The sequence below is a fragment of the Papaver somniferum genome, chromosome 5 (genome assembly GCF_003573695.1).
Source record: "Papaver somniferum cultivar HN1 chromosome 5, ASM357369v1, whole genome shotgun sequence".
Classification (NCBI taxonomy): domain Eukaryota; kingdom Viridiplantae; phylum Streptophyta; class Magnoliopsida; order Ranunculales; family Papaveraceae; genus Papaver; species Papaver somniferum.
In genome coordinates, this window is record NC_039362.1 from 64,962,661 (window position 1) to 64,984,723 (window position 22,063).

Genomic DNA, 22,063 nt, shown 5'->3' on the forward strand with positions numbered 1-22,063 from the left:
CACAAAAAAGAATAACTTCTAAAACAACTGAAACTGAAAATTAACATAAGTTTAACAAGTCTAAAACTAACAACTAACAGTTCAAAACATAAGGTAATAGTTCAAACCACAATCTAAGTTTCTAAACCAAGTGAAACATAATAAAATTTAAAAATTTCATGGATCCTTCTTGTTGTTGTTATCTTCCTCCACATATCTAGCTTTTTCACCATCACTAGCTTTTTCAGCAACATCAGCTTTTGCTTTTCCCTTATCTGGACCTATGTAATCACCGGCCTCATTGTAATACGGGTTCACTCCAGAAAAGTCACATGCCCTGAAAAAAGTCCTTGGATCTACCTCGTCTTCTTCCTCCTCTGATGATGTGCATTCTTCATAGTTGAGGGGATTGCTAGGACTCTCCATAAACCTTAGAAATTCTTCAGGATCTTCCTTACCCATCAGAAGTAACTTTCTTACAGGGAAATTCTTTTCAGTTTCATCTTTAGGATCTTCTAAACCAGGATAAATCCTGTTAATAAATTCCAATAGCTCTGCTGCATTGCTCACAATACAAGGGATATCTTCTATTTTTGCCGGTGGGAACCTAGACAATACACAAATAAGATATATGAAAATTCTACACATTGAAACATGGTTTTGGTAATACAGCCGGCAGGGTCTAGAATTTAAACATTGCTGACCAACCAATGGTCGGAGGGGTGGTAATCATATACAATGCCGACTAATACAAAGTCGACAAGGTTTTATTCAAGAAAGATGCCGACAATTAACTAATGAAAATCAAGTTTCTGTGACATAAAGTCGACATGGTACAAGTCTAAGACACTGCCGCCTAGATGTAAGTCGGCAAGGTTTGTTAATATACCCAGCCGACCCTGGTTATTGTCTAACAGTCGCCATGGATGCTATGAAAAGTCGGCAGGTTATTCATCATGTTACCATGCCGGAGCTTACAAAACAAACACCAGTTGGCATGGTTTTTAAATTATCGACCTTGCCGACCAACAACCCTGAAAATCATAATTTTTGATAATCTAACCTAATATAACAATCATACAACACATCAGAATAATGGGTTGAGTTTAGAAATCACTTACAATCTTCTTTTCACCGGTGGAGGGTTTTTTCAACATTCTCAGGGATTGGATTTTCGGGTTTGCTAGTTCCAACTTTTTCCTTACCTTTTCCCTCTGATTTGGATCTTTTCATGTTATTGTTGAATCTCCCTTGCTACTGAATCGAACCATTTTTGTTAGAATACCAAATTGAAATTTTTAATTGATTTTTGGTTGATGGAATAAGATGAAGGAAGGAGAAGAGGAGAGGGATTAGAGAAGATAGATTAGAAGAAGATTAAACGTTTTTTAGTTTTTAAGTTTAGGATTTAATTTCAGGTTAATTAATGCAGGGATACTAAAGTAACTTCATCCGATTTTGATCTCCCTTAGTAAGGACACATGTCCATTTAAATTTGGGTATACCCCAATTAGTTTGGGTATACCCAAATCTCGCCAGGGTAATAAACCTAACCTTTGATTTTTATACGATTTATTAAGACCTCACCCACGCGTCTCTGACAAAGACATATGTGTCTAGACTCTAGTGGAACTAAATGGTCTATGTTGACCTTTGAGTAGAGTGCAGGGTAATGGCTCCAAGTCTCCAAACCATCTCATGATCGGTGTCTTTCACATGTGAGATGCACGTGTCCGCATATCACCTAAATGATAGGGACACCGGACACAAGCCCAAGCTTAATATCAGGTCTCACTGTATGACATTTTTGTCTGGAAAGTGAGGATAAAATTATTTTTTATCATAGGGCGTATATATTTTTGCATAGAAATGTGGGCAAGCACGTAGAGATGCTTTAGTTTTCTTGGTTTCTGCGCACCCCTTCTTCTTTTGGTTCGTAGGGGTACAGGAAAACCAGAAAGACAATACAGGAGGCTCCTTGGACGTCAGTAACTTCGTTCCTTCTTGGCTTAGGCTTGCAACTGAACTGACGCCTTTAGCGCTGTCTTTCTGGCCTGCCGCATAGACTGCTTATGCCTGGACTTCAAGCCGGACCTGCGGAAAGATGAAGTGGTTCGTTCTGGTCCCTCGTGTCAGCTTCTAATGAACCGCGATCGACTAACATTCCTGAATCGGATACTTCAATCGGCGTTCTTCTTGCTCTCGTTTTCAGGTTGTCTTCTTTTCGAGTCCAGTTAAAACAGGAGGGTAGGGCCTCTCCTCAAGAGTCCTCAGAAGCTTCTGAAGACTCCTATTGAAGGGTCCCTTCCTTTATAACTTGGATGCGATGAAGTAAATGGCTCTGCCAACGAAGGGGAATTGCAACCCCTGCCCCGATGGCGTAGTGCAACAGCCAACAAAAAGGACTCCCATCAAATTTATAATTTTTCTACAACAATGATGTGCCATTTTCATGAATGTCGATCGGGATGCACCAACACCACTTTCTTCACCGGCAACACCACCATTAGCGTCATCGCCATCATTAATGCCATTATGGCGTGGGCAATCCACTGCTCCACAATCACCAACAGATCGACCATCATCTTTACTATGGCTCCTCTACCACCAATTGCGCCTCCGCCTCCACCATTACCAACAGTTCCACCATTAATTCTACCAAAAAACCATCACCACTATTACAGCAGCGGCGCCATAGCCACCACCTCTGTCAACACTTCCACTACCAGCAACAGCATCTCCACAAATATCATAAGCTCCACGGCAACCATAAGAAATGTCTACATTCATAATCAAAATCTCAACCACCATTACTAAGTTTGCTAAAGGAACTACAAATTGTGATATAATTTCGATTTATAAATTTATAATTCCGACTTCGTGTCATTATGACAGAACTAAATTAAAAATAAAATATTTAGTTTTGGGTTAATTTTTTCGGTGGGCCGTCCCACCGTGACAACGGTCATCTAGTATTATTATTCTCTTCTTTCGGATGATGCTAAACAAAATAAATAGAGATTATTACTTACATTTGCCTTGACAGAAAAAAAAAACGAACAAATTAAACAATAATAACAAATACATAAGATCAAACCATTCAACCAATGATTAAGACTTTGTTTGGTAAAATTTATGATTATAGATAATCATAAATTGATAAATGATTTTGATACAATCATTTTCAAAATAAATTTTTTCAAGCATTTTTCTCAAATAATTGATTATCTTAGAATGATGATCTCGAAAAGGAGAAGAAAGAACAATGATCTACTATATTTTTTTAGTCCTATGTTATTTTTTTTGTCTCTTTCTTGATAGCTTAGAGAAAACTAGTACAACCGTTGCCACGACGGGTGGGTCGACCGAAGAACTTGAAGAAACGCCACAACTACATTATTGCATGGATTCAGATTTGTAAATGAAAAAAAAAAAACATTGTAAAGATGATGTACGATCGCCGGAAGTTGGACGAGAAAGTAGCTCAGGTAACCGGCAAAGTCCATCCAGACACCGGTCAAATGAGTCAACCCGTTCTTGTCAGCTGAGTCAAGCCGGTCAAGCACTGAGTCAGGGTCTAGTCAGATGGTGAGTCAGAGTCGGCTTAGCTGACTGGTCCAATTTTCCAAGGTCTAAGCTCCTGCTACGCCTCACTGCGCATCACAACTTCAGTTCAGCCACATTCCACAGCTGCAGAAGCTTCATATCTTCCCAATCTCAGTATTTAGCTCTCCCATTTTCTTCATTGCAGCACCACCGTAGCACCTACAGTTCCCTGACCACTGCTTCACACTAAATCAGCACAAACCAACTGCAGCTACCCATTTTTTCAGTTCCATCTCAGCCTGAACTCCATTTGCAGATCAATTGCACCATTATCTGCAACTGCATTCGCCAACACTGATCTTCTCAGTCCACTGCATCCATTGCAATTGCAGCTGCAATATCAAATTCATTCTGTAGCTTCATAAATAACAACACCAGCTCATTGTCTTGCATCATCCGTAGCTGCATCTCCGTTTCATTCACTGCGCAATTGCATTTTTCAACACAGATCAAGCCACTCCAGTTCAAACATCCCAACACCAAAACTGCACCTACAACTCACCACTTCATGTCTATCTTCTCAACTCAACTTCATCATCTTCTGCCAATACCATTTCCTCCAACTGATGACAACAACAAGCCAACACCACAAAAAACACTGCCAAATCTTTACTGCTTGCCACTTCAATTCCATTGCTCCAGCTCTTCCATGCTCTCCCTGCAATCATTCCTAAACATACATCTATAAGAAAATGTTGGTGTTGTCAAGAGTTCATACACAATAAAACCAATATGAGCAGTGTGGATTAAGATAAATAAATTACCAGAAGATCTTCATGATTTTTGCCGAACTCTGCTATAGCGGTTAAAGGATCCCAATGCATATTGTACTTTTGAGCAATTTCAATCAGAAGACTGAGTTTTACTTCAGCAGATGGTGCTTTTACAGAAAGCTTTTCAATTATCTACATACTTTAATAAATCAAAAGGAAACAGGAAATTACTAAAACCCAAGTTATGAAAAGATTGTAAAACAAGGTTGTACTTTGAATCGCAAACAAGACGTAATGGATCTACTTTACAGTGCGATTAACACTGGTGCCAGGTTTGAGCTCAGTAGCGGAAGAAATGAATTTATTTCCATATTTTGCAGTAAATATACTTACCCAAACCCACTTAGTCTAAGTCTAACCCCAGAAACACATAAAATAGTGGAACAACCAATTCCGACCAAGCATAGAATTTTTTTGGAATTCCTAAGTTCTCACACCATCCATAAGATATTCAAACTCCTCCCACCCACGACATTTCACTACTCCCAGTCTCCTACTACCCAAATTGTTTCTCGCTGAATACTTCTGAGGTACGATGAGGTGTATCACTTAAGACTACAATTTACAGATGAAAGCCTCAAACATTGGCAGAATATTCAATTCTCATTTCTCACTTACCATTTCGTTCGCAATTTTCACAAACTATTTGATACTTGAACAACTGGACTTGGATTTGCATTGGCCTGCAAATTACACAACCAAACATTAATAAACCCCCAAAAATCTGGAGGAAATATAAACAATACACACCAAATTCAGACACATAAACCCTTATCTTAACATGATCCACATGGATAAATCTGTCATGCTGAATACTTTCGCAGATCATGAGAACTGGTACTCTTAAATAAAAATTAATATACAAATTATCTAAGCTTGAATCATCTTAGAGAACATACATTTAAATACATTTTCCAAACATCCATCATACAATCCTGTATGACTCCATCTTCACCAACACGACCATCAATCACTGGAAATATTATATCTACAGAGGAGGCAACATGTTCTGCAAATTCAGACAAAGACTAGAAACCTTGGGCAAGGCTGCAAAGCAACACAAGCAGTAGCAACTAAGTCAAAAATTAGTGTTCAAACGTTTGACAATATAACCACAATTTGATATCTTCTTAACGGTTAACCTTTCAAGTTTAAAGTCAAAATCTGCCGGAGTATTTGAGTACATCTGCACCAAAGTAGTACACAAGAAAAAAAAACATCAACAAATCAAAGTAGCAAACAAGAGTCTTAAATTCAATAAATTGCTCCAAATTAGTTCTTGGAGTTGCTAAATTGAACATTTATTCTTAAATCTTCAAAAATAACCATACACTTGAAATTCTTTAGTAGCTTATATGATGATTACCTGAGCAGTCGATATCGCATACACATTAATATTAATAACAACTGACATGCAAATCATCTCCCTATCATCATCACACAATTCAATCATGTTTAACATAATTATTCAACAAAAATTTAAAGCAACACTAAACAAATATGAGTTACTTACTACCTGTATATGATCAAGCACTGATCTAGTAGAATTAAGTGAAATCCCAATATAGCTAAGATTAATTTCACTTTCAGTTCTTCAATTTCAACCCCGTCGTGTCACAACAGCATCTCCATCATCTTCTCTGAACAAAACCCATAAATTACACAACCCAGGATCTTCGTTCTTCTCTTAATTTGACAACAACCCCATCCTTTGACAATCACCATGGTAACAACATCGAACCCATCTCTCTGATTTCCACATCACCGATTTGAGTTCCTCAACCCTTCTCTCTGCTAACAGAGAACCAAATCTTCTTCTCCGTAACATCAAGACTCAGAAAAACCCTCAAATTCTCAGACCCTTGATTTAATTCTTCAATTACTTTCGAATTTCGCTGCAAAACCCTAACTCTTCACTTCAAACAGCAGCGACAATTTCCATTCTTCCTGTTGTTAATCGATGGCAGCATTCACATCTTCTACTTTGAATCCTTCTCAATTTCTATCTTCAATCATTTCTATCTCCAATCATCTTCCATTAATCTTCCCTGTCTCGATCTCCTCTCTCGGTTTCATGGTTAAAGAAGAAAGAAGAAGGAAAAAAAAAGGAAAAGGAAAAAAAGGAGGAGGAGGTTTCCGGGATTCGAACCCGCAACCTTTAGATGACTTTACCTTGGATTTTACTAAACTGCCCCTCAACAATTACTACATTACCAACCTCCGTGTCCTTTTTATGCACAGAAAATTTACGTGATTACCCATCGTGTTTTGTTATAATTACGCCAATTTTAGTGAGAAATAGAAGTATAAAGGGGCTCTTTAGTCCTTTCATTGTTGATTGAAAATGGTTTGGGACACCAAAATCCAATCTTTTTGTCTCAATTGATCACTTATAATTTACAAAAAAGTTACCGATACTCCCTCGCATCGTTCGGTCGGCCCATTAAAAAAAAAAAATTCAATTTGAGTTTCTTAGAAAAAATAATTGATTATAATAAGTTTTTTCAAATCAATTTTTTCCTGTTTATGGAAATAATAAATATTTTCAATTATGATTAAAATAAATAATTATTATAATGGTTACCAAACGCATACAAAATACATTATAATCTGCATAATGAATTATGACATGATAATCCATTAAAATAATAGTTACCAAACAGCCCCTAATCCATTTGTGATCGTTTAATTAGTCTTCCGACAATTCACACCAATTTGACCGGAGTTTCCTTCCAATGGCTTAATTCTACCCATTTTAATCATAGACTTCGCAAAATCCGATGCAAAAGCACCGGCATGAATACTGTATTTCTTCACCAATGCATCAGTTGATACACCGTTAAACAAAGCCTGGTCCGAATGAAGTAATCCTCTTCTCTTTACCAAATTTTTGAAGTACAACGTATCGAATTTGGCAGCTGTGGGATCAAACGGAGCAAGTCTGGTATCGCCGCCGGAGGAAGGACACGTTAATTTCCGGTTCCTGGCAAATAAAGGGTCGATGTTGGATTCATTGTAGATTCGGTTTTTGAAGTTGTTACACTGAGAATACCCTATGGCATGTCCTCCTGACAATGCAACCAGGTCTGTTTAATCCAGCCCTACGTTTTGGAAGTTGGCTTTGAGAGCTGGGAGGTCCATGAATGAGGCTGGTATGGCATTGTTGGCATCGGTTCGGCTGGCTGTGGTTGAGTCTTTTCGACCTAGTTCTACCTTCCATGTCTGTCCTCCTAACTGCATATAAAGTAACTCATTTATATTCCTGCACCATGCCATATTAGCTCGAATTGATGCAAATTATTTTTTGTTTACCTGGACAACAGAGTCGCGAGCAGCAACGGCTAAGATATCAGCACAGGAGACGACTTGGGCACCACAGACTCTGTCCACCTCTGACTTGATCCTGTCCACTACTTCAAATCCTCTTAGTGAGTTGTTGTTGCCAAATGCAGTCTTCTTCCTATCGATGGTTGATGTGCTATCAAGAAGAACTGATGCATCACACCCCTTTCAGAGCCAAATTAACATAAAGTCAGATCAGTGTTTTGGAATTCAATCAAACCATTAAGAAAGATACAGCATGGTTACTAACTTGATATTTAACTAGCAAATAATTTAATCAATCTTACATTTACAAAACAATCGTGGAAATGAAGGCGAAGCAAAGAAGCACCCATTCGGGGCTCACGGTTCACAGCATCAGTTACCACTTTCTTAATGACCGGAAGGGCTTGTGGACATACTTTCTGATAGAAAGTGGTTGATAGTGCATCTGAGGAAGTTGCTGCCACGGGCATTATAACCATAACAAAGAGAAAGTAAGAGAAACCATTACCATTTGCCATTTTAATCGACTCAAATTGTGCTCAATTCTTAAACTCTTAAGTTTATACTGTGTAGATGATGCTTATTGTTTGTGGATATTGCTTTTCAGCTAAAGGTATTTATAGGGTACTGATTTTAGGAGAAAGCATGCATAATTGTATTGCATATAATAATGCATGTTTGGTAGGTTTTGAAGTCAAAATATCGCTACAGACCCCGTAGTAGAATAACCAATGATGGCTGTATTATACTGTCTGTTTTTGGAAGATAGTAACAGATATTATTGATTCAATCTATTTATGAATATCAACTGAATATCAATGTTGATTAATCAGCTTCATAGTTCACAAAACGCCAGATTCAATCAAAGGTCTATCAGGGGATTTCAATCTTTCTCCTTATAGGATCCCATAAAATACAAAGGGCCTGTCGGGGAGCTGAAACCATATCAACAGCCCAAGGTAAGGTCTTTCTGGTTTGGATTGTTATGATCAGGTCATGGCTAAATATACATCTAAAACTGATGGCAAGAGTTAACAACTCTTTCTCTATCCGCCACAACTGTAAGTACAAGGACCACTTCAAAATCAACACATTCCTAGATGACAAAAACCAGAATCAACCCGTGCCAAAACTTCAAATTAAAGTTAGACACATCACTTTCAGCTTCTTTGAAGATTATGCACATAACATCTGCCACCCCCAATGGGAAGGACAAGGTAAAACTCTCAACACTTTAGATAACAATATAAAATTTTCTGTGTGCAGGTGCTTGAGCCAGATCCCATTAGTCATCTACATCAACAACAACTATCACAAGTATAAAAACAATGAGATGCTCTCATCCTTTGATCAACACCTACCAAAACCATATTGGCCTAGCTTGAAGACAACCCACAACTACTTACAAAAATCCTGCATTACTGACACGGTGAAGAATCTTTTTCAAATTAAAGTTTGGTTTGATTCCCCTCAATATCATTACTGGTCTTATCCCACCACAATACACATTGGTCAATACACTTACTAGTTGCTTTTTGTCTACTACCCCCTCTTCCACCCAAAAATGACTTCTTCATCAAAATCTCCCAACCCATCCATTGAAAACCTTGTTGCTCAGATGAACAAAACACTCAAAATGCCTGAAGCAGACTTATATCCCAAGGTTTTCTTAAACCCTGAAAATATCAGAACCAAGCAAGCCTTAGACTGGAAATGGTGTTTTATTGGAAAACTCTGCAGCAACATATGTTTTGAAACATCAAGAGTCAGCAATTTCATCAACAATAACTGGCAGAGTTGAATTGGATATATGGAACAGGAGAAGGAACTACTTATTCTCAGACTCACCCACGAAGAAGATTATTCTACTCTCAGGAATGGAGGAACTAGAGGAGTATTTGATAAACTTATGGTACTAGTTGGTGTACCCTTGGGAGGTCCAGACTTAATTCATGAAGAACAGTTCTCTAAGGTTATGATTTGGCTTCTCATCAAAAGAATCCCAACTCATATCATACCAGATATCAACAACATTCTGCAACCTGTTGGAGAATATCAAACAGCCAAGAAACCTTATGGAAGGGACAGTTTTGAGAAAAACTTAGAAGTCAAGCTCACCATTGATGTTACTAAGCCATTAAAGTTTGGTATTGAAGCCTTTGAGACCCCAACCATCTCCCACTGGCTTGATTTTCCTATGCTCTCAATGGTATCAAATTCTGTAAAGTTTGTAGAATTCTATATCACCCATCCTCACCTTGCTCCATCCCACCTACACCCTCAAAATCCCACTATGCTAACTACAAAAACTTGCCAACTCCTCAACCCCTACCACCACCCCAAAATGTTTATCAAAAATCTGTCCAAGAAGGTAGAAATGTCATTCACAGAGGTTACACTGATGCTGATGCATCCCAAGTCTTTGAAATGAAAATGAGGAATGCAAGACATAAGGAACTTGAAAAGACTATAGCAAAAATTGCTCCTTCATCCTCTCAACACCTCACTTTTGGAGCTTCTACCAGAGCTGACCCCAACTCCCCACACCCAGATGTAATTGCTAACCAAATAAGGAACAGGAAACTTGAGCTATCTAAGAAAATCTCCACCAACTACAAGAACCATCAAGCTAAGTTAAAGATCAAGGAAGCATCTAGAACCAAACACCCTAACCCAACAAACACCAATGTCAATCAAGTTCAAGACACTACTGGTATCTTCCCAGCTATCCCCACCCAAATTTTACCAACCCTTTCTCAAATCAAAGAAAGGATGGATGTTGAATCTGAACAATTCAAAAAGAAGGCCTGGAAGGCTAGAAAGACACTTCATGTCTTCATTGAAGCAAACTCACCAACTGATCCTCCTTCTCTTAAAGATTCTGACAAGCAAAAAACCATGCCAAAGAGGAAACAATCCACACATATTGCAGTACCCATGAAAACTAGTGAAGCTGATAACATCAAAAGATTCAAGGACTATTCTGACAGCTATGCTGAACCTCTGGACTCAAGCATTCCCCAATTGACTAATGGTGCTTCTGGCTCATCAACATCAACCTCTGAGGTACATCTCTTTATTCTTTATCTTAGTCTAAATCACTTGCACCATTACCATGTGCACTTATATTGTTGCATTATATTCTTTTATGATCCTATAGCTAGGAGACCAACTTCAAAATATCCTCATGTTTCCTACTTTTGGCAATTTTTTATCTCCATAGCCTAGAACTGTTAAGGGCTAGGGAAAAGACATACCAAGAAATACCTAAATGATATGTTGACCAAATTCAACCCTGACATCTGTTTCATCTCTGAAACAAAGCAGAAACATGGAAAACTTTTAAATTCCATGCAACAGCTTAATATTCAGAATTATTGGCATGTCAATCCTGGAGGGGCTAGTGTTACTGCTGGAGGACTAGTAATGATATGGAAGAGAAATCTTGATGTTGAAGTTATGGACTATTCCATTCACCATATCAATGCTACCATCAAGCCTACCAGTGGCCCCTCTTGGCTTTTTACTGGTTTTTATGGCAGCCCTTATGATACTCCAAGTAAACTTCACTCTTGGAAAGCCTTGGAAACAACTGCTACCAATCACTCCCTCCCTTGGTTGGTCATTGGGATTTCAATTTCATCTTGCATGATAATGAAAAATACAGTACTCAACCATTGGACAATGTAGAAGATAATATCTTTAATAACAAAATTGTGGACTTGGATCTAATTGACTTAGGAAGTACAGGCTTCCCTTTCAGTTGGTCCAATAAGAGAAGTGGTCCTTCTCTCACTGAGCAGAGATTGGATAGAGGTCTTGCCACTGAATCCTGGCTTCTCTTATATCCAAACTCCACTATCATTAATCTTCTAGCAATTGGATCTGATCACCACCCCATTCTTCTTAACACTAATCCTCATTGGTGTACTGGTAAAATTCTTTTCAAATTCTTTGGTCCCTGGTTGGACCATAAGGACTGTAAGGATATTGTTCTGGAATGCTGGCAAAGAAATCTCTCTGGTTCTAGTGCTTTCCTCATTGCTAGAAAGCTCAAAGACATTAAGCTGAAACTTAAAGTTTGGAACAAAGAAGTGTATGGCAACATAAAGTCAAATATTGAAGAATGTAAGCAACATCTACATTGGCTACAAGAAAACTACTTCAAGCACAACAGAGGTGAAGCTTTAAAAACTGCAAATCAAGTTCTCAGAGAATGGCAAGACATTGAAGAAAAATTCTGGAAGACAAAAAGCAGAGATCAATTCATCAAATTGGGGGATAAGAATACAAGTTATTTCCATAGAACTACAAAATTCAGATTAAGAAGAAACAAGATAGATTATATACAAGACAGTACTGGAAATTGGATTGAGGATTACCAAGAAATAAAACAAATTTTCACCAACCATTTTTCTAAGATGGCTACTGCTGAATCTCCTAACATGAACCCTGAAATCATTAACCTCATCCCTACAATTGTCACCAATATTGATAACAACATTCTCAACAGAATTCCTGAAAATCATGAAGTCAAAGCTGTTCTTTTTAGCATGGCCAAAAATAAAGCTCCAGGTCCATATGGTTTTCCACCAAACTTCTTCCAAGCCAACTGTGATATTGTAGGAGAAGATTAGTTAAAATGGTATAACATTTCTTCAAGTCTGGGCATCTTCTCAAAGAAATGAATTCCACTTTTATATCCCTGATACCAAAAATTGAAAACCCAACTTGCCCCAGCCATTTCAGACCTATTAGTCTCTGCAACACAACCTACAAAATAATATCCAAACTTCTAGCTCAAAGAATGAAACCTTTTCTCAACAAAATCATATCTCCCTACCAGTCTGCCTTTATACCTGGAAGACAAATTGCTGATAATATAGCTATAGCCCATGAAATTATTCACTACATGAGAACCAAAAGAGGTCTCAAAGGCAATAAAGGAACCATGGGGATCAAGATTGATATGGCTAAAGCTTTTGATAGAGTGGATTGGAAATTTCTTCATACCATTATGACTAAAATTGGCTTTGACTCTGAATGGTGTAACAAAATTATGCAGTGCATCTCCACTACTTCTTCAGCTGTCCTGATAAATGGCTCCCCTGATAAATTCTTAAATCCCTATAGAGGTCTCAGACAAAGGGATCCTCTATCCCCATACTTATTTCTTTTCTGCATGGAAGCTTTGTCCAGAACTTTATCTCATGCTGAAGACTTGGGCATCATCTCTGGAGTAAAAATCTGCAAGAATGCTCCATCTATAAACCATCTTCTTTTTGCTGATGACTGTATGGTATTCTGCAAAGCAAATCCTACTGAAGCCCAAAACCTCAAGGACATCCTCAACATCTTTGGAGATACTTCTGGTCAACTCATCAACTTCAGCAAATCTGGTATCTTCTTCGGCAAGGACACTGACCCAGCTCTAATTCCTCATATCTGCAATCTGATAGGAGTTCAAGCTCCCCCCCTAAATGACAAATATTTAGACTCTCCTCTATTTACTCACAGAAGAAAAATTCAATCTTTCAAACCAGGAGTGGATAAGATGAAGAGAAATCTGTCAAGTTGGAAGAATTCCCCTCTAAATCCAGCTGGAAGAGAAGTTATAATAAAATCTGTCACCTCCACAACCAGCATTTATCAAATGAACTGATTCAGAATACCTAAGCAAACTTGTCAAGATATAAACAACTTACAAAGATATTTCTTTTGGGGGGAAAATCTGGAACACCCCACTGGGTTCTACCCAAAAGCTTGGACAGCTATATGCAAACCAAAGGATCTTGGTGGATTGGGGTTCATGAATATGGAACTCTTCAATAGTGCCATGATAACAAAAATATGATGGAGGCTGGAACAGGATAAGGACTCTCTTTGGTACAAATTGATGGATGCCAAATACTTATTGGGAGAAATGTTCTAAACATGAATACCAAAGCCAAAGATGGAGACTCATGGATTTGTAAAGGGGTTCTTGAAGGAATTCAGAATATACAACACCATTGTATCTGGAGAATAGGCAATGGTAACAAAATCAAAATCTGGGAGGACCTTTGGATACCTGACTCAACTGACAAGCTCACAAAGCCTGCACACTGCCCCACTGATATACAACTGCTTGCTCATTTAATGACAGATCAAAAGGAATGGACTTTCCAACTCATTCAGCAAATTTTCAGTCCTGGTACCGCTCAAGTCATTAGTGACCTTGTTATCCACTTCAGAGAAGAAGACAACATGCATTGGAAACTCAACAACACAGGAAAATTCTCTGTTAAAGCTTTGTACAAATCCAAAATAGATAACCTGTATAGAAATGATCATACAACAAGAAACTGGGGAGCTATATGGAACTTGGAAGTGGCACCAACCATTAAAATCTTTCTCTGGAAATGCGCTCATGAAATCCTCCCAACTAATGCTAAAACTGCAAGCATTCTCCACTATATTGATCCCATATGCAAAATATGCAATAGTGGAGAGGAGACAATGACACATATGTTCCTCAACTTCCCTGCTGCCGCTGAGGTTTGGAAGCACATGTTAGGTGGAAATCATGGTCTTTTTGATCACCAAACTCTTTTCATGGATTGGTTCAATAGTTGGTTTCAAAATGCTAGCTGCAGTGACAATACCTGCACTTATGCAACCACTTGCTGGTTCATATGGAAGGCTAGATGTGATCTAGTATTCCAAAACATTACTCCAGATGCTAAGAATACAACTCTCAGTATACAACAACATCTATGTGATCATAACAAAATCCACACTTTGCCCTACCATGCTCTAAATACTCAGGGGCATACTTATGATATTGATCCCCATACAACAACAACAGGAAATTATGTTGGGATCCCTCCTCAAAAGCAGACTTTTGGTTTCTTAATCAAAATCTGCACTATTCAGGATCCTAACACTTATCAGTTCTTCTCAGCACTAACTATCATTGATTTTGCAGGAAACTATGTTGATAGCAGAGGACACACAGGTCAATGGGGAGCAGGAGGAGAAGACTTAGCGTTTGAGTGGGCAGAGAAAAAGCAGCACATGAACATTGAAATACAAGCTGAAACCAATGAAATTCTGTAACACTTCAATGCTCTCTATCTCAAAGCTATAAAGGGAAGATTCAGCAGGAACTATCATAAGAAAAAACAAACATTGAATGAAGCAACGGTCTTAAATGTAAAACCTGTATCTTTTGTTTTAATGGGTCTTAAACTTCTTCATAGAACTCAAAATCTCCAAGCTCTAAACTTGGCTATTACTTGTAAGAACCTTAGCAGTGGGTCTGATGTTTTTCAAAACAATGACACCACTAGCATTGCTATCAATCTATTATCTTAGGCTCTGCCTAAGTTTTCTTAAAAAAAAAAAATCTAAGCGATGAACCAAGATTGAATGAAAGACGTATAAGATAATCATGCGCCATCATTGAACGACCATTCTTCCACGGTGGTTGCTAGAAAACCCTCAAAACGTCAAGTATTATGTGTATACAAACACGTGTTTTCTATTTAAGATAATCGTTATGTTCATCTAGCTGCCATATTTTTCTACTCATGTGTAATTCGATTAAGTTTTCAATATTCACATGTTTCATTTTCTCTAACGAGACACTACTCATGACTCATGTCCGGTGCCCCAAAGGTAGTAGAATACAGATGTTATGGATTTCATGATCTTATGATTCTTATCTCTCCTCTTTCCGAAAACCCTTGGGCGGTAAGTTCCATCCTTCAAATACTTGCAACACCAAGTTCTGCACCACACATTGTCATGTGACGCTACTGTGCAGCCCATTGTCATGTGATGCTACTGCGCGGTAATAAATGAGACGTAGTTTCATTTTCCTACAGGGTATCTGAGTTGTCAGACACCGAATTTTAGTACCCAAAGCCCAATGTTAGCGGGTGTGATGTTACTACTAAAGTGCCAGCCTGCGAGTTTCACATACCTTTGGGTTTGAAAATCAATCATTCATTCAGGATTCATTTCCAAAGTAACGGGTTATAAAATGCCTTCACTTTATTTTATTTTTTTATTTATAGTGCACACCGGTAAAATTATTTTATGAATCCCCCTGCTAAAAGAGGCTATCAAAATCCACTAGAGTTGAATAGGGTTTTCTAGTTATTATTTTTAGAAAATTGGGCTTTTGTGAGGATCGCTGCAATCTCATATACCAATGCATAAGTACTTATAACTTTTCAGTTATTCTTATCAATGGGGTCTCTAGTAAGCCTTTCAAACATACTAGAGGTTTTAGGGAAGGGGATCCTCTATCCACTTATCTCTTTATTCTCTGCATGGAGTCCTTACCTAGGATTTTAACCCATTTTGAAGATCTTGGACTAATCTCTGGTCTTTGGTTTTGTTGATATGGAATTCAGATATGATTGAAGTCGACGATTTTCTTGAAGGTATTTTTACTATAAGTATATCTTGTCATAGTTTGGAGGATAATTTTCGTTGGGATTTAATTGGTGTACGTGGTCCTTGCATTGTGAATGAGAAGAAAGGATTTTATATAGAGCTAGTTATTGACTTGGCTATCATGCCTTTGCGTTTCCGTGGAGATCTCAACGAGATAAGATTCATGGAATAGAGAATAGGTCGTCGTAGAGTATTAAATTCAACGAAACTCATCAATGACCTATGTAATAATTTTGATCTTGTGGACTTCCTTCTTTCCTGTGCCAGTATACTTGGAGTAGACGACCTAATAAGAAGAGCAAGATCGACCGTTTTCCTCTTACTCCAGATTGGGAAGATCATTTTCCAAATATTGTCTTCAAGCGCCTTGCAAGATCCTTTTCGAATCATTTTCCTATCGAGTTATGCTTATTGGACTCCAATTGGGGGGTGCTTGTGCTTGTCGATTTCAATTAGCTTGGCTTGAAGTTACTAACATAACCCTTTTAATGAAAGAATGGTGGGAGTCTTTTTCTTTTATAGGTATAGTAGGTGAATGTTTTGCAAAAAAAATAAATGCTTTAAAGGAGAAATCGAAGGTGTGAAATAGGGATGTCTTTGGGAGCATTCAATGGGTGCTCTTACTAAGTTGAAAGAATTGAACGATCTAAATGATGGTAGGGTCTTACAGAAGTTAGACATGCTTGTGATGGCTAAAATGGATTTCGAGGTGGCTCGTCGTCGTCAAAACATAATGTTGAGACAAAAGTCAAGAATTAAATATTTTACAGACATTTTCATCGGGTGGTGAAAGGTCATAAAGCTTTTAACAACATCAATAACCTCCATATCAATAGATGATGGACCAGAAACAAAGAAGAAATCAAGATGGGTACTAAAAATCATTTTGAGTTAGCGATTAAAGAAATTTCAAACAGTCGTCCAAGAATCAAAAATATGTGCCTAAAACGTATTGATGAGAATGCAAATTCATGATTGGAGAGACCTTTTAGTGAATAGGAAGTCAAGAATATAATTAAAGATTTGGAAGTTGATCGTGCTTGATGGGTCGGATAACCGACTTTGTTTTACCGCAAGTGCACGGTTTCCAAATTGTAGACAATAACAAATGTGGTTCGTTCCCACAAGGAGTGTTCTAAATTACTTCTAGCTAATACTATCACCTTTCTAATCAAGATCTTCATTTAGAAGATTTCAGATGCTATACAAAGAAAACAGAATGCAAACTAAGATATTAAAATGTCGAGTGAGATGAGAAAAAAATTAAGGATCCAGGAATCCGTCGTAGACTAGCCTTTACTTATGTTCTTTCGCAAGAGTCTCTATTTTACTCATGTAAAGTTGCAACACCTGGCTACTTAAACATGGAAGATATGTCGCTAAGAATTCTTGATAATCGGCTAAGGATTGTTTGATCTCAACCTAAAAGTAGAACCCCTAAACACTATGTATACATGGCATACAAAGTAGAAGAATGTTCATAAATCTGATATCAATCAGGTCTCCATGGGATTGTCTATAGCTTACCTATGTAGTATACTCCGCATAAAACATGACAAGATCTATAAGAACAATCAACCAATATGAGATAATCAAACATAAAATTAATATTTTGATTAAAAGAAACTCTTATTCAAAACATAAATAATCTAGCCTACATGTTCATCCTTTCACCCTAACAATAGTTTAGCAAATCATGGTTTTCTCAAAAGCCATAAAAATTAATAAAAGAAATAACAAGCTAAGCATCGCGAAAATAAGAAAGCTTAAACCTAGTTTCTTCCTTGAAAACGACCTTCTCCAATCCGTGTTATCTGACGTATATATAGGTGTTGCGAAGTCATCTAGCTCACTAGCTGGACTGCATAAAGTATTGCCACAAGCCCATTTCTTTTCACCCACCAGCTCCTTGTTAAAGAATGATTTTTTAGGGACCATGGTTTTTTTGAGGGGACCATGGTTTTATTAAGCCACCTTCCCTATAGTGATAAGGGGTGTCCTAAAACGTTGAAATGACTAACCTACCCTTAACCTAATTTAATTTAAAACCAACCTAATAACCACCTATATATATATAACCACCACCTCCTCCCACCACCGCCGATTACCACCACCACCACCTCCGATTATCACTACCAACAACCACCGATTACCACCACCACCACCACCACCGCCGATTACCACCACCACCACCTCCGGTTATCACCACCACCAACCACCGATTACCACCACCACCTCCTCCCACCACCACCACCACCGCATATTTAAGAAATGTAACAACATCAATGCAATCACAATTAAGTTCGGTTACATAATAATTTTATCGGTATAAAAGACGCCAGCCGCAACCTGATTCTGCCATGGGATCACTCCGGAGGTATTTTCCAACAAACCCTTCGCTTTAATTTGATTTTGATTGCTTCAATCGAATAGAAATCATCAAAATAGGGTTTTAATAGGAGTTACAGAGCCATGTTCGGTTCGGTCGATTTTCCAAAAAACCCTAGTTTACTAACCGAACTTCTTGAAAATGAAGAACACGAAGAACAATTCGGTTCTATTGGATTTAAAACTAAGTCACCGAACTCTCTGTTCGGTTGTTTCGCAAAAAAAAATTAAAATTACAAAGTAACCGAACTCCACCCTTAGAACCGAAAAAAACAAATCCAGTCTAACCGAACTGTGTTGTTGTGGCCACTATGTAGAGTTCCAAAATAACCGAACTTATCCAATAGAGTTCGGTTTGTTCGCAAATTTTTTTAAAACTACAAAGTAACCGAACTTAGCCAATAGACGCTGGAACTTCACATTTTCTTTTGTTTGTTAAGTTCGGTAACTTCACAATTTTATTGCAGAAACCGAACTCAAAGTTCGGTTGGTTAGCTGTTAAGTTCAAGTTTGCGAAAGAACAGAACTTTGTAAACTTATATACTCTTATATTACGTAAAGTTCGGTTAGATCAAAAGTGCATGCAGTTTGCGAACCAACCGAACTTTGTACACCAAAGTTCGGTTAGTTGAGAACCAACCGAACATAACGCTGTAACTCCTAGAAATTCTATTATTAGAGAGTTCGGTAACCTGCGTGTTTGGAACAAGTAACCGAACTACACTTTCAGATGAGTTCGGTTACTTGTTCATCTCACGGGACAACCGAACTACAGCTTCAGATGAGTTCGGTTACTTGTTCTTCATATAAAGTAACCGAACTGTTCAAAATCCAGTTAAAATCCGGATCATTTTGAAGATTAACAAATATTCTAGGAGAGGATGGAGATGAAGAATCAGATGAGTTTTCATCATTTGAATACTCAAACTTAGTGAATTGGAAAAAAAAAATATTTTCCATGTTTTTCTCCTTCGTCTTCTCTAACTCTACTCTCTCAAAAATTCTACTCAGCTAATAATAAACCCATCTTTTAATTTAATCTCACTAATTGTTTTTAACTAAATCATTCACTAATCATAACCTAAAATTAATTAAGAGGGTAGATTAGGTATTAAATAAATAACTAGATATGGGGTGACCTAGAATTACTTCTAATGTCTTTACCCCAAATAAAATCATGGTCCCCAAAAAAACCATGGTGCCCAAAAAATCGTTCTTGTTAAACCTGACCCCAACATTTCCTTCACTCTACCCACATCAACTGCTCTTAAGCCTTCAGCACATCCATCGCCTGTAGATGTTGCAATTATGATCAGCTCCTTCCCAGAACCACCTTCTTGAACCCATTGTTACAGCCATAACCATCTACCACCATCGAATGCACAGCTCACGAAATTGACCCTTGCACATCTTGCCTCTATGTAGCCTGAGTTCTCAATTCAGTTTACCATTAAACAACCATCGTTGCTCCCCTGACAGTAGCATATGAACCCCACTGTTGCTTTTAAGCCATCATTCATGCATTTCTTTTTCTTCTTCTTAATTCTTCACCTGCTTGATTTATCTAGCTAAATCTTGGAACCACTTTACTCGACCTAACACCTCCAGACCCATGCAATCATCACCTGCAAACTCCAATTCATCGGATAATCTGAACACCACAACTGACTTCAATCAATTCCAGCCATAAACCCATCACAGCAATCACCATTCCTTCTCACATCACCTATCGAACCCAGAACAGATCCATCTGGTTCATCTTGTTCCCTGTAATCTCCTCAAATATCGACTGCAACAAATTAACCACGACCAACGACTTGAATCCCGTCCATACACTTCGACAAATCGAACTCCCGAATTTCTATTAATGCTGTAGATGCCCTCAAATATGTGACTGCTTCTCCATTCACAAATTAACCTAAAATAAGAAAATCAGCCCCGATTCGATCCCTAAACAGCCACTGACTTGCACCATATCTTCCATGTTCGTCTTGAGTTCCGGATTCCATCAACCGAGATCAGTTTCAACTGTTGTTGCTGGATTGAAATGACTAAAAATCCATTCAACCCCATGTGTTCACAGCCGAGAATCAATGACAACACCCGTAGTAGTAACATCAATTCTTCAACCTAATTTGGCTAACAACAAACTCCATTTTAGTCCATACGAACCTCCTCTCCATTTTCTTGTTGAGATAAGCATCACCTGCTTGAATAGAAAGGTCAAGTAATGAAAAGAATATGCTCGGTGCTGTGAGCATTTCACACATGAACTGTGGATGTAATGAAGCTACGTTCCACTTTCCTCTTCACCAGTGCGGCTCACATGCTTGAAGAAACAAGGAGAATTCTTTGTTTTGTGAATTGATCTCTGGCCACAAATAGCAAGGTGGTGCGACCCATGAGTTATTGGCTTGCCAGCCCACAAGCTCTAATTAAGCTCCGACTTCTTTGGCAATGCAAGTCGCGAGCGCTAATTTAGTTTCTAAACCATTTATCCTCTGGGTGAACAGATTTCACTTGTAATTCCTATAAATGATTTAAAAGAATATTATTAGCTAAATATCGAGACCTATCTAGTATAAATGTGGGTATAAAAATGTTGCACTTACATGCTTATCAAAAGTGCTCCGGCTCCGAATTGATATCATGTGAAGTTCTTTGTTGTTTATTGGGAATTTCTAAAAGAAGATTTGCTGAAGGTATTCGAAAAATTTCATGACCATAATGTTCTTCATACGTCATTGAAGAACAATTTTATTGTGCTTATCCTTAAGAAGACAGATGTAGAGGAAGTAAAAGATTTCTGGCCTATTAGCCTTATTGGGAGTGTGTATAAAATCATTTTAAAGGTATCAGCAGAGCGTTTAAAGCAATACCTTCCTACTCTAACCTCAAAATGTCAATCTACTTTTGTTAATGGAAAGCAAATTTTTGACAAAGTACTGATACCTAAGAGTGTGTGGATTCTATATTTCATCAAAATTACCTGCAAATTAGAATTTTTTAAATGAAGTCATATTCATGGTGTTTAGAGGATTTGGATTAGATTTTCTTTTAACATTATCCAAGTTCTCGGTTCTTGTTAGTGGATCGTCTTACAGTTACTTTGGTAGTGCAAAGAGACTACGCCAAACGGACCCACTATCTCCGTTTATTTTTACTGTCGTTGGTGAAGTCCTAAGTTGTATGTTGAGCAAAGCACGATAACTTGATCAATTCTCGAGTTTTCAGTTAAGATACTACATAATTTTTCTTGATGCTAAGAGAGAACAAATTGATGCCAAATTCGTTACATACTCCTTTGTTTCAAGCTAACTTCAGGTTTGAAGATAAATTTCTCTAAGAGTAGCTTATTTGGGATCGTGGTCGAAGAGGGAGTTGAAAATTAAGTTAACATGTTGGGTTGCAAGTATGCTAGTTTTCCTAGTATCCATTTTGGCATTCACTTGGGAGACAAGGCAGGAGACTTTCAAAAATGGGGAAAAACACTTGAAATTTGTGCGAAAAGAGTTACTTCTTGGAACAGAAAAATAATAGCAAGA

General features: G+C 37.9%; 1 long non-coding RNA gene and 1 pseudogene across 5 annotated transcripts; both read right to left on the bottom strand.

The window, feature by feature from the left end:
• Positions 1–3,230: 3,230 nt before the first annotated feature.
• LOC113281747 lies at positions 3,231–6,463 on the bottom strand. Of its 5 annotated transcripts, XR_003326345.1 has the most exons (7): positions 5,875–6,463; positions 5,725–5,785; positions 5,501–5,544; positions 5,258–5,405; positions 4,977–5,041; positions 4,350–4,497; positions 3,231–4,255 (listed from the first exon to the last, which is right to left on the bottom strand). It is a non-coding gene; the product is annotated as an uncharacterized LOC113281747 (long non-coding RNA). The 5 variants fall into 5 exon arrangements; XR_003326344.1 differs by lacking the exon at positions 5,725–5,785; XR_003326343.1 differs by having other exon boundaries at positions 3,231–4,243; positions 5,258–5,544.
• A 563-nt stretch (positions 6,464–7,026) lies between these two features.
• On the bottom strand, positions 7,027–8,203 carry LOC113277474 (annotated as a pseudogene).
• Positions 8,204–22,063: the final 13,860 nt, after the last annotated feature.